We start from the raw sequence: 14,493 nt of genomic DNA, 5'->3' as shown, positions 1-14,493 counted from the left end.
TCCCCAGATTCAGAAAGGGGTGCAAAAAGGGTCGAACAAAAGACCCAGTATGGATGACTAAAATAGTGAAGGAAGCGATAGGCAATAAGAAAAATTCATTTAGGAAATGGAAAAAGGACAAAACTGAAGGGAACCATAAGGAGCACAGGAATTATCAAAAAGAATGTCACCGTGTGGTTCGAAAAGCTAAAAGAGAGTATGAAGAGAGGCTAGCCAGGGAGGCACGAAATTTCAAACCGTTCTTCAGATATGTTAAAGGGAAACAGCCAGCTAGGGAGGAGGTGGGACCGCTGGACGAAGGAGACAGGAAGGGAGCGGTGAAGGAGGTGAAAGAAGTCGCAGAAAGACTCAACATGTTCTTCTCGTCTGTATTTACAAACGAAGACACAACCAACATACCGGAACCTGAACAAATCTTCAATGGAAATCAAGCAGAAAAATTAACATCCATGGAAGTAAGCCTTGATGATGTACACAGGCAGATAGAAAAACTTAAAACTGACAAATCCCCGGGTCTGGACGGAATCCATCCCAGGGTTTTGAAGGAATATTTGCAACCTATCCTTGAAAACAGGCATGATCCCGGAGGATTGGAAGATAGCCAATGTCACGCCCATCTTTAAAAAGGGATCAAGAGGTGACCCGGGAAACTACAGACCAGTGAGTTTGACCTCGGTTCCGGGGAAAATGGCGGAAGCACTGATTAAAGAACACATCGATGAACATTTGGAAAGAAACAAACTTTTGATAACAAGCCAACATGGTTTCTGCAGGGGGAGATCGTGCCTAATGAACTTATTGCACTTCTTCGAAGGAATTAACAAACGAATGGACATAGACATCATATACCTTGATTTCCAAAAAGCCTTTGACAAGGTGCCTCATGAGCGTCTATTCCGGAAACTAAAGAACCATGGAGTGGACGGAGACGTACATAGATGGATCAGAAACTGGTTGGCAGGTAGGAAACAGAGGGTAGGGGTGAAGGGCCACTACTCGGACTGGATGAGGGTCACGAGTGGTGTTCCGCAGGGCTCAGTGCTCGGGCTGCTGTTATTTAATATATTCATAAATGATCTAGAAACAGGGACGAAGTGTGAGATAATAAAATTTGCGGACGATACAAAACTATTTAGTGGAGCTGGGACTAAAGAGGAATGCGAAGAATTGCAAAGGGACTTGAACAAACTGGGGGAATGGGCGGCGAGATGGCAGATGAAGTTCAACATTGAGAAATGTAAAGTATTGCATGTGGGAAACAGAAACCCGAGGTACAACTATACGATGGGAGGGATATTATTGAATGAGAGTAACCAAGAAAGGGACTTGGGGGTAATGGTGGACATGACAATGAAGCCGACGGCACAGTGCGCAGCAGCCACTAAGAAAGCAAATAGAATGCTAGGCATAATCAAGAAGGGTATTACAACAAGGACGAAAGAAGTTATCCTGCCATTGTATCGGGCGATGGTGCGCCCGCATCTGGAATACTGCGTCCAATATTGGTCTCCGTACCTTAAGAAGGATATGGCGTTACTCGAGAGGGTTCAGAGGAGAGTGACACGTTTGATAAAAGGGATGGAAAACCTCTCATACGCTGAGAGATTGGAGAAACTGTGTCTCTTTTCCCTGGAGAAGAGGAGACTTAGAGGGGATATGATAGAGACTTATAAGATCATGAAGGGCATAGAGAGAGTAGAGAGGGACAGATTCTTCAAATTTTCGAAAAATAAAAGAACAAGAGTTGGAAAAGTTGAAAGGGGACAGATTCAAAACGAATGCTAGGAAGTTCTTCTTTACCCAACGAGTGGTGGACACCTGGAATGCGCTTCCAAAGGACGTAATAGGGCAGGGTACAGTACAGGGGTTTAAGAAAGGATTGGACAATTTCCTGCTGGAAAAGGGGATAGAGGGGTATAAATAGAGGATTACTGCACAGGTCCTGGACCTGTTGGGCCGCCTGCTGAGCGGACTGCTGGGCATGATGGACCCAGTGGAGGCATTGCTTATGTTCTTATGTTCACAGTCAGAAGAAAGTGCAACCAGAGACTCATGAAATCACCAGACAAGGTAGGAAAAATGATTTTATTTTAAATTTAGTGATCAAAATGTGTCTGAATTTATATCCTCTGTCTATATTTTACAATATGGTCCCCTTTTACTAAACCGCAATAGTGGTTTTTAGCGCAGGGAGCCTATGAGCGTTGAGAGCAGCGCTGGGCATTCAGCGCAGCTTCCTGCGCTAAAAAATGCTATTGTGGTTTAGTAAAAAGGGAGGGGGTGGGTATTTGTCTATTTTTGTATGGTTGTTACTGAGGTGACAGTGCATAGAGTCATCTGCTTTGACCTCTTTGAAAAAACCCTAGAATAGGAATGATAATTAACAATTCTATGCCTACAGTGTGCGTTGTGTTTTTTTTTTATTTTATTGTTGGTAGATCATTTTGATTTGGTCATTTTAAAAGTAGCTCGCGAGTCAAAAAAGTGTGGGCACCCCTGCAGTAGCATATCTTGTAAAAAAGAACCAATCAATGGTTTTAAGCATCATGTTTGTTTTCAGTGACCATAATTTTCAATTTTACATTTATTGTGGAAGCACTTTGGCTGTAAAGAAGTGATGGTTAAAGATAAGCGGATTACATATATACATTTATTTGATAATTGAGTCACCTTGGCATAAAAAAAAATAATCTTAGACAGATAAGTTCTGGCTCCTCAACAGAAATTATGAATCATTATATTCCAACAATGCCCTCTGCGTAAAAGTGATACATGAGGAAATGAATTGGTCCCTGGTCATGGAAAAAAATGCAAGCAAGCAGATGTCACTGAGCTCTCAACTTCAAAATAAAACTAGCAATATGTATTTCACATTTGTGAGATCATTGTCGCTTAACAGTTTCAATATTTTCTTTCCTTTCTATCATCACCAGTTTTGTTTTCTTATTCAGTTTTTAATCTGATTGCAGTTGAAGTACATTACTTGACTTTGATCCTTTCCTCTGGTTGCTTATTGGTATAATTTGTTTCAAGTTTATTTATTCATTTGATGAATCGCCTATTAAAATTGCTAGGCGATGTACATAATCCAAGTAGAGAATAAAACATAGAAACTAACATATTAAAAATATAATTACATAAAATACAAACGTGAGGCGGGAGGGAAATAATTAAAAGTTACAATCTTAAATTTGGTAGAAAAGGTTAAAACAAAAGGTAAGGGGTTATTAGTCCAAAGCACAGTTTAAGAAGGATCTCTAAAGCATGTAAAAATTTTCAGATATTAAAAGCGTTGTTAAATAGATAAGTTTTAAAAAAAATTTTAAATGTTACTATGTCGTTTTCAGTTCTAATATATTGAGGGAGGGCGTTCCACCATTGTGGTCCCATCACTGTGAACATATCTGATCTCCTTGTACCTATGATTTTCAAAGAGGGTACTGAAAGCAGATTTTGGTCAGATGATCGAAGTGGAAGTTGGGTATTGTGTGGGATTAAAGATCTAGAAATAAATTGTGGCTCATTAGATGCTAATGTTTTGAAAATAAGTAACATTATTTTGAAGATAATCCTATGGCCGATTGGTAGCCAGTGAGCGTCTTTTAGTAACGGAGAAACATGGTCATATATTTTCCCATTAACCATTAAATATAAATATCATGGGTATATAATCTTGGTGAAATTCTCAAGATCTAAATGTTACTGTCCTTTGGCAGGCAAAAAGAATACATTTTTCCTTGTGTTTCCCAATCAGTTCAGGTCAGTAGTTACTCAACTAACCTTAACCTTAGTTCTTTCAACTTTCCCATTCAGACACTTTCTCTACAACTTACATTACATTACATTAGTGATTTCTATTCCGCCTTTATCTTGTGGTTCAAGGCGGATTACATAAGATTTCTCAGGAGGTTACAAGAATTGTAACTTTAGATAAGAATTGTCATAAGAATTGCATAGGAATTACATAAGAATTTATGGGAACTTAATATGATACCTGTTGGGTAATTAGATAACTTATCCTGTTCTAGCTGGTGTCCCTCAGGGTTCAATCTTAGCAACTATTCTCTTTAACATCTTTTTAGTCACACTACTTACCATTATTCAGGATGGTGCATGTACATCTTTTTGCTATGCAGATGACATCCAAATCTTTTGCCAAATCAGAGCCCCTACTACTTCTTTGGTGACAATTCGTATCTTTCCAATGTAGCAACTTGGCTAAGTATTTACCATCTGATTATCAATGGATCAAAATGCTCTGCCATCACTTTTTATCATCCACACTCCGATCCTCCGCCATGCCCTCTTCTGGATAAACTTCTCCCTTTTTCTAAATCATTGAAAATTCTCAGAGTAATCTTTAATCAAAAGCTCACCTTTCACCATCGAATCGACTCATAAATTGATCATCCTTTTTTGCATTACATCAAATTTGTGCTGTCTAATCACTTCTTCCTCCTCACCTTATCTGAGTCCTCCTTCTTGCTCTTTTGATTGCAAGGATAGATTACTATAACTCATTATGCGCAGGATTCCTGCTTCAATCCCTGAAACATATTCAACTTGTACAATCTCCAGCAGTGAAAATCCCTCATCGCTCTAAATGGTTTGACCATGTTACTCTTCTACTAGCATATCTCGAGGCCTTAACACACAAAATCTTAGATCCTCAAACCACATACGAAAAAGGATACCAACTAGATATCGCAGCCTACATGTCCCAACAGCCTACACAACCAAAGATCCAAATGTCAAACGGTAATTAGAACCGTTCCCTTTGGTCTGATCACTACACATACTCCTTTGAAATCAATTGGTCCAGCAACAAATGCATTCCAACTACTCAACAAACTCACAAATCACGCAAACATATAGATCCCACCACATTCTGGACAAAACCAGATACCATAATCCAACACTACACACCCAAAGACTTCATCTCACAATGGAACCACCTAAGTACCGCAACCCTAGATGAACTAGCCCCAGAAAAGCTCAAAACCAAAATCCACAGAAAATCAGATAAGTGGTTCGACAACGAACTCTCCAACTCAAAAGACAATGCAGACAACTAAAAATAAAATTGAGAAAAAACAATCAAGAATCCACAAAAACAGCATGGATAGCAACAAACCGAAAATATAAACAAGAACTGAAAGAAAAAAGGAAGACATACTATTTAAAACGGACCAACCATCCAACTACAGACCCGTAGCGTCAATCCCACTGTACGTCAAGCTGATGGAAGGCCTCGTAGCCAAAACCTTAACCTCATACCTAGACAAACACAATCTACTCCACCCCACACAGTCAGGCTTCAGAGCCAACCACAGCACGGAGACCCTAATAGGAACACTAATGGACACTGCCAGACAATACCTATGTACAGTCAAGAAAATCCTGCTCATACAACTAGACCTTTCTGCAGCCTTCAACCTGGTTGATCATGGCATTCTCATACAAACTCTAGACTCCATTGGAATCTCAGACAAGGTACTTTCATGATTCAAAGGCTTCCTACAATCCAGAACCAACAGGGTTAAAATGAAGCAAGAAAAATCAGAACCCTGGTTCAACCCCTGCGGAGTACCCCAGGGATCGCCACTGTCACCTACACTATTCAATATATACATAGCCTCCCTCAGCTTCTACCTAGACAAACATGGCATAACTTCATACAGCTATGCAGATGACATCACTATCCTCCTCCCCTTCGACCACCCAGAACCCGCCATGACAAGCACAATACACAGAACTCTCAGAACAGTAGCAACATGGATGACAGAGCACAAACTAAAACTTAACCCTGACAAAACAAACTTCATCCTCCTAGAAAACAATAAAACTCCTACCTTAACAAATCTAGTAATAAACGCGAACTCATACCCTATTCAACCCACACTAAAACTTCTGGGAGTACTAATTGACAGAGGCTGTACCATGCAACCACTGATCAACAAGGTAATAAAAGCATCATTCGTGACCATGAGAAATCTAAGACAAATCCGAAAATTCTTTGACAGGAAACAGTTCCTACTGTTGGTACAATCCCTTATCCTTGGACTAATAGACTACTGCAACAAACTTTACCTCCCATGTACAGCGACCATGATAAAACAATTACAAACTATACAAAATACAGCCCTAAGACTCATCTACTCATTGAAAAAATATGACCACATACAGAAGCATACCATGACTCTCACTGGCTCCCAATACAGGCAAGAGTACACTTCGAATTCTACTGCCTACTATTCAAAGCCATTAATGGAGAAAGCCCAACCTACTGGAATAACCGACTAACTCAATCCTCCTCATCCAGGCACAGGAGAACCCACTCACTTTTCAAACACCCACCATCCAAAAATGTCAAATGAAGAAAACTATATGACAACCTAATAGCCACCAGAGCAGCTAAACTAGACAGACAAATAACCATTCTATTGTCATCGACCACAGACTACAAAACCTTCAAGAAAGATAATAAAACCCTACTCTTCAAAAAAATACATAAAACCTTTCTAACACGACCAGTTCCTACTTCAACCTCACTTCTAATTACCCAACTAATGCTAAAATGCCTCTATTTACCCATCACTTACCACCTTAAGATCTTGACAACTCTTTGGTAATTCTTATTACCCAACATTTATCACCTTAAGATAACGACAACTCTTTGGTAATTCTTATGTAACTCTTATGACATCTCTTATGCTATTCCTGTAAATTTTTATGTAAACTTTTTATGTAATCTCTGAAAACTTTTATGTAATCCACCTTGAACCGCAAGGTATTGGCAGAATAGAAATCACTAATGTAATGTAATGTAAGAACACTGGCTTCCACTCTCAGCAAGAATTAAATTTAAACTCCTACTTTCCAAAGGATGCTTACCGCTGGCACCTGCCAATATAAATAACTTACTAATTCCATACTCTCCCACTCGTACTCTTCATTCTGCAAATCATAACTTACAGTTGCCTCTCTTACTTCTTTTCATCTTACCATTTCACATAAAACTGCTTTTTGGTTATCTTGGACCTTTTCTCTGGAATTCACTCCCTTCTGGCATAAGTTTAAAATCATCCTTATCAAAATTCAAAACAAATTCTTCATTTCTATATAACTTCAGCTCCTGTCTGTTCTGCCATGCTAACTCCTACTGCCCCTCTCAGTCCAATAAATTTCCCCTCCCCCTCCCTCTTTTATGAAGCCACATTAGTATTTTTTATCACTGGCCGCAGCGGTAAAAGTTCCTACACTCATAGGAATTCTATGAGCATCGGAGCTTATACTACTGCGGCCAGTGATAAAAAAACTCTAATGTGGCTTCATAAAAGGGGGGGAGGGGGTTTGTTTTCTTTATCAATGTGTAAACCGCTTAGACACCACTTAGTGGAATTTTTTTGCAGTATATCAAATGTTGTAAATAAATTCCCGCTCACAACATCAAAAAATACCATCTATTTCACAGCAATTTTCAAACAGGGAAGATGTCAGCATCTCCTGTATAAAAATATGTGAGAAGGACGTTCTTGCAGAAAACATTCAAAAGAAACATCCCAAATATGAACACTAAGAAAACCAGACACAAAAATGGCCACACAGATATCCTTTCAGAGCAGAGAGAGAACCTAGTGGTCAGTGTGGTGGACTTTAAACAATGGGACCCAGGTGCAAATCTCACCTTTTTTTTTATATGTTATTGTGAGCCCTAAAAGAACAGATAAAACCTGCTATATCTAAAGATACACCACTATAATACCTATCATGCTTTCAGATGTCTTATAAATTCAGTATAGTATGTATTTCTATGTTCCAGGAGGGCTCACATATTTGTTCAGAAATAGAAGTGTAAGTGGGAGTTACACATGGAGTGGATGCTTCAACATCCACTCCACTGAAGTGTGCTGGGTGGTCCGGCAAGGGGATGAAGGGTGTTGCAAAGATCGTGCTGCTTCAGGGGGAGGTGTGTCCGGCAGGAGGGACTGGGGATCCCTCCTGCCGGCGAAGATGTGCTGCTTCAGGAGAGGTGCCGGAAGGAGGTACTGGGCATCCCTCCTGCTGGAGAAGATCGCATCACTTCGGGGTGGTGACAGGAAAGATTGGGCATCTCTCCTGCCGCGATGTGTCAGGAGGGATTGTGGCGGGTAGTGGCAGGAGAGATTGAGCATAATTCCTTCCGCGATCATTGCTTCCATGATTCTCTAACCAGAGTTGGTTATGACAAATGCCGGTTAGAGAATCATGCTTTTAGGCAAAGAATTGGCCCCTCCTTTGCCTAAAAGGTCTTGTTTTGGGCGTTTGGGACTTAGGAGATTTTTTGTTTGGGAATGTGTTCTAAACATACACGTAGTGGCAGTCTGGGCGATTAAACTACTGAACGTACACGTAGGTCATTCTTTAAAAACAAAACAAAACATATTTTGGGCATTTTTTTCGAGAATGGATATGTGCCTGGTACCTACTTTGTGCGCCTAGGGCCTTAGGCCAAAAGGGGTCTTAGACGTTGGTTTTGATTACGCCCCTCCACATGAATAATTGAATGCATGACAGTTGATTTAAATTGAATGTTGACAAGACAGATATAATGATTGTAGGTTACCGATATGAGCATCTTTGGCCCCAGAAAGTGCTATTAAATGAGTACTTGATCGTGGTGTTAGGAGTGATTCTTGACACAAAATTGTCATGAAAACCGTAAGTAGCAAGAGTAGCACAGTTAGTTTATTTTGCAATGAGAATGCTGTCCCAATTAAGAAATGTTCAGACTGGTTGGGACTTTAGACAAGTCTTACAATCTATGGTACTATCAGAGCTTGACTACTGTAATAGTATATACCTAGGATTACCGGCTATCCATATGAAAGATTTCCAGATTGTACAGAATTCAGCAGCTCGGATTTTGATGGGGGAAATCCCATTTTGAACATATCACTCCAATTCTAAAGAAACTTCATTGGCTACCAGTACATCTTTGAATGCAATTTAAAATTCTGAAGATAGTTCAACAAGTAATTTATGGTATCCTACCAGATTATTTTAGTAAATGCTTAACCTTATGTATAGACCAAATAAATCACTAAGATTGGAAAACTGCCTATTGTTAGACTTACAAAAAAGAGATGAGGCAAAATATGTTAGTACTATAAAATCCTCTTTTATGGTTTCTAAGGGGCAAGAGAATTTTCTTTACCTTAATCATATTTGCTGTAGACTGAGCCTAAATCTTGACGCAAATGAACTTCAGTTTTGTTTTTGGGTTGGTTATTTTTTGTTTATTTGTTTTATTGTTTGTTTTTTGATCCGAAGTTATGTGGTACAGGTTTTAACATTTGCATTGCTGCCCTAAAATGTACGTTACCTCAGCTTGGACTATGATTGAGGGTACAGATAAGAGGATTGAGGGGTACAGATAAGAGTAAAGGTAGATTATAGGGATGGGATTAGAGGTAAGTTACAAAATTAATCAGGGACCACTGTTCAGGCACTAGGCCTGATGGGCCGCCGCGGGAGCGGACCGCTGGGCGAGATGGACCTCTGGTCTGACTCAGCGGGGGCAACTTCTTATGTTCTTATGTTCTTAAGTCTGCTGCCATATGCCTTATGATGAAGACCATACCCCATTATATCAGCCTTCCTCTGGACTGACTCAATCCTTTTTATATTTTTTTGAAAGTGCAGTTTCCAGAATTGTACACAATATTCTAAATGAGGTCTCACCAGAGTCTTATACAGGGACATCAATACCTCCTTCTTCCTGCTGGCCATACCTCTCCCTGTGCACCCTAGCATCCTTATAGCTTTCACCATCACCTTTTCAACCTGTTTGGCCACCTTAAGATCATCACATACAATTACACCCTAGTCCCGCTCTTCTGCTATGCACCCCCTAAGCTGTACTGTTCCTTCGGGTTTTTGTAGTCCAAATGCATGATCTTGCATTTCTTAGCATTCAATTTTAGCTGCCAAATCTCAGACCAATCCTCAAGCTTCACGAGGTCTTTATTCATGTTATTCACACCATCCGGGGTGTCTATTGCACATTTTGGTATCATTCGCAAAGAGGCAAATCTTTCCTGACAACCCTTCAGCAATATCACTTATAAAAATGTTAAAAAGAACAGGCTCAAGAACACTATTGGTAACATACCTTTCCTCACTGCAATCTCCATTAATCACTATCCTCTGTCATCTTCCACTCAACTAATACTTGATCCAGCCCATCTCTTTAAGGCCCATCCTGAGGGCACTCAGCTTATTTATTAGATGTCTGTGTGGAACTCTGTCAAAGGCTTTGCTATAATCTAAATACACCATATTTAGCACACTCCCTCTACCCAATTCTTTGGTCACCCAGTCAAAGAAATTGATCAGATTTCTCTAGTAGATCCATGTTGCCTCTGGTCCTGTAATCCACTGGATTCCAGAAACTTCACCATTCTCTGTTTTAAAAGTGTTTCCATTAATTTGCTTACCACAGACTGGCCTGTAGTCCCTACTTCTTCCTTACTTCCATTTTTGTGTAGAGGGAACACATCCGCCCTTCTCCAGTCTTCAGGTACCACTCTTGACTCTAGAGAAGCATTGAAAATGTCAGCCACCAGAACTTCCCTAAGTTCCTTCAGCACCCTCGGATATACACCATCCGGCCCCATCACTTTGTCTACCTTTAATTTAGCTAGCTCCTCATGAGCACAACTCTCTGACACTCAATCAGGGTCTACCACTCCTCCATCCCTATTCACGTTTGTCTTCTGCAGTCCCGCTCCTGGCACTTGAGCTACGAATACAGAACAGAAATATTTATCAACTTCTACATATTCATCCCCTTCACTTTTGAGCCTCACAATGCCACTTTTGCCTGTCTTCCTATCAATTTTTAAACTCAGCATCCTTGGTATTTGACCTGTAGAACTATAGATCTTTGAAATCTAAAACATATTTTCTTAAAGACACCATTATAGCTTCTCATTCAAATACTGGGGTTAACAGAAACCTGGATTAGGCATGGGGAAGACTTGTATATTTTGGAGTCTATTCTGCCAGGTTTCAGTTATTGTTCTAAAGCATGATCATCTAAAAAGAGGGAGGATTAGCTTTATTATATAATTCTTCTTTCTCGCTTGTTGAACTTTCAACAAATATGTTTCAATATAAAGAGCTGTAATTAGTTAGATTTAATTTTAAGGTTCCTCTTTTTCTTGTTTTAATATATTGCCCTCACAATTTATTTGGGATAAGATTTATATTACCATAGCATAGATATCGCTTAACTTTTCAAATTTAGTTATCTATTATAACAATGGTACCCAAAATAATATTGAACAAATTATGTGATAATGCTGAGCCCTGAGGAATACCACAAGGCAAATTAAATTTATTTGAATGTCCTGCGGCAGTTATAACTGAGAAAGTTTTATTCTTCAAAAATGATTTAAACCACTGGAGCACAGTTGAACCAAAACCCAAGGTAGATAATCTAAGAAGCAAAAGTTGATGATCAATAAGATCAAAGGCTGATGAAAGATCCAATGATACTGCAAAAGCTTAAAAAAAATTATCCAATATTTCAAGGACATCGCTTATAAACCCTACATACAATTGTTTTTGAGCTTAGGCCTAAGGCTAGGCACAGACGTGGTGTGGCCCGGAAGTAGCCTTAGATGGACCTAGGTGGCCATACATATCTCCCTAGGCCAGCAGGAGACACATACCATTTAGACCAGCAAAATGTTGGCCTACATTGTAAGTAGACGCAGCCGCTGAACTTATCGTGGCAAGGAATCTCCCTGCCATGATAAGTTCAGCAGCTGTGGCTGCAACTGTCTGTCCCGAACGATCGCCAGCAGTAGGGATGCCCAATCCCTCTTGTTGGAAAATGAATGAAAGCAGGGCTTAGGCGTTTGGGCCAATCAGGCCCTTAGGCCCCTCCCCGGTGTATCCCACAATGCACCGGGAAGGGGCAGGTCCACTTCATTCAGACGGAGGCTGGCTTGCCGGCCGGCCGGAAAAAAACCCCATCTGTCCATCCTTCCTACAAGGTTAGAGGGGAGTCTGGGGGGGGGGGGGCGGTGCAATCTACGGGGGGGGGAGGGTTCCGGCAGGAGGGATTGGGCATCCCTATTGCAATTGCGGCATCCCTATTTCAATTGTGGCCACTAAACTTATCGTAGCATGGAGATCCCTTGCCGCGATAAGCTCAATGGCTGCATGGCTATTTACAACGTCGGTTAGAGAATCAGGTTCACTTTAGGCACGATTCTAGATAGGATGCCCATCGTCTTCTGAGACCAGGCGTCCTATACAGAATCCGGGCCTAAATGTACATCTCAGTTACATTGCTCATAATGCCAAATCTTTAGGGCAACTCACCCTTGGCATCTATGGTTTGTACCAAAGGCAATGGGGGATGAAAATAACTTGTCCAGATCCCTTGGTTATCAGCTCAGTGTTCTTCCCACTATGCCATTCTGCTCAAAGCATGTGCTTCCACACAGTCACCATGCTCACTCACAGCCTGTCACTACTTCTGTAGAGGTAAAGGATAGCAGCCTGGAGGGAAGACCGTGAAAGATGATCCTGTTTGGGAGGAATGGGAAAGTATGAATTTGACTGTAGTAGAGGTTCATACAAGTAAACAGGGGTCTGTGGTAGAAGTCAAACATGTATCTGTCCCCACAGCCCAATATATTATTAATACAGCCCTGTATGGGTTTGCCAGCTTCCTTATATATATTTTACAAAAGGCTCAATGTACAGCAGAGCCTTTAGAAAAATAATTGAGAAACTGTGAACATTCTTTCCTGGAAATCCCAGTTCTTACATAAATATCCTATGCTAAATGAGCTCTGTGTGTGACACCAACCTGCCCTTTGTTTCAATGAATGAAAGTACTATGTAGCACTGCTACACCATAAATTAGAGCTTTTTATATACTAGTTAAAGATTACTTTATCAGAAACACTGCACAACAGAGGTTTAGAGGATTTCACAGTTAGGGGTCCTTTTACAAAGCTGTGGTAGAAAGCGGCTTTAGCATGCCCTTACCTGGTTCTTTCCTGTGCACTGTCATTTCAACTGCTGTCGGAAAATGGGTGATTCTCCATTTTCTGAAATAATGGCAATGCACTAGTACACAAAAATGAGTATGTGAGCCATTACTGCCTCTCCTATTTTGTGGATGGGAAGGGTTCACATGCTAATCATGTGCTAGTCAGCTAGTACACAAGAATGCCAACATGCATACTGCTTAGCGCAGAAATGCTCACTCTCCATCCTCAGACACACACCCCTCAGCCAAAAAGTAAAAGAATACTTTTTAGCATGTGGGACATGCACATACATTTGACGCATACTGTGGTGTGCATGCATTAATACCTATAACCAAATTGATCAGATATGCACCAACTTATTAGTAAGGGTCGAAAGTTATGGCGGTTCAACAGGGGATTTGCTGTCTTGAAAAAACATTACAGTGAAACATGTTGACATCAAGCTAATCCCAATATTGACCACAAACACTAAGTAAAAGTACTTCTGCATAAGTTATTGTATGATTGTATGAAATAATCTAATACTTAGGGGCAATGTACCCAGGATAAATAATTAATTTAAACTATTTAAAAATAACAATATAGGATCCTGTGACGAAGCGACATGTCAATCACTAGGGAGATGATTGATTTGAACCTAATGTATTGTCTCTGAGGATCAGGAACTACTGGCTGTTGGGTCCTTAGGGATGGCGATTTAATACCTATAACAGCTTAGTAAAAGGACCCCTTACCAGGAGCGTCCAACCTTGGCCCTTTCCATGTCATGTTTTCAGGATTTCTCCAATGAATATGCATGAGATCTAATGGAAGCAATGCATGCAAATAGATCGCATGCAAATTCATTGGGGAAATCCTGAAAACCTGACTGGATTGCGGCCCTCAAGGACCAGCATTGGACAACCCAGCCTTAGACAGATTAAATATATAAAAATATAAACAGCTAGATAAGTAAAAACATGACAGTGATAATGAGGAAGAAAATTCTATGACAATAAGATATATGAGGGCAGTAGAAGGATCACGGGGAGAAAGAAAAAGGGTTGAATTAGCTTAGCTCTGTATTTTGAGCAGATTCTTCTCTTCTGAGGAATTCAGTGAGCAGGCAAGTTTCAATTTAAAAAGAGCACAAGCACTATGAAATTGCCCACTTTCATCATGAGCTGTTAACAGAGGTGAAAATAAAGACCATATCCAAATGTAAACCCACTCCAATGAAGTGTGAATGCCAATCACTTTAAGCAGTGATCTGGCAACCGCAGTTCCAAAACAACAAGTTTAGGCTGCACAACTCAAGTGTCACTGGAAGATTAGATGCAGGCTCCCCCCCCTCCTCCACCCCCAACTTAGAAACCTGATTAGATCTAAGTGTGTACACAGAGCAAAACAACTACTTTGAAGCGCTGATGTGAGACAACTTACAAGGCGGTTTCCGCAT

This window comes from Geotrypetes seraphini, chromosome 1 (assembly GCF_902459505.1).
Source record: "Geotrypetes seraphini chromosome 1, aGeoSer1.1, whole genome shotgun sequence".
Lineage (NCBI taxonomy): Eukaryota > Metazoa > Chordata > Amphibia > Gymnophiona > Dermophiidae > Geotrypetes > Geotrypetes seraphini.
Note: the sequence above shows the minus strand (reverse complement) of the source record.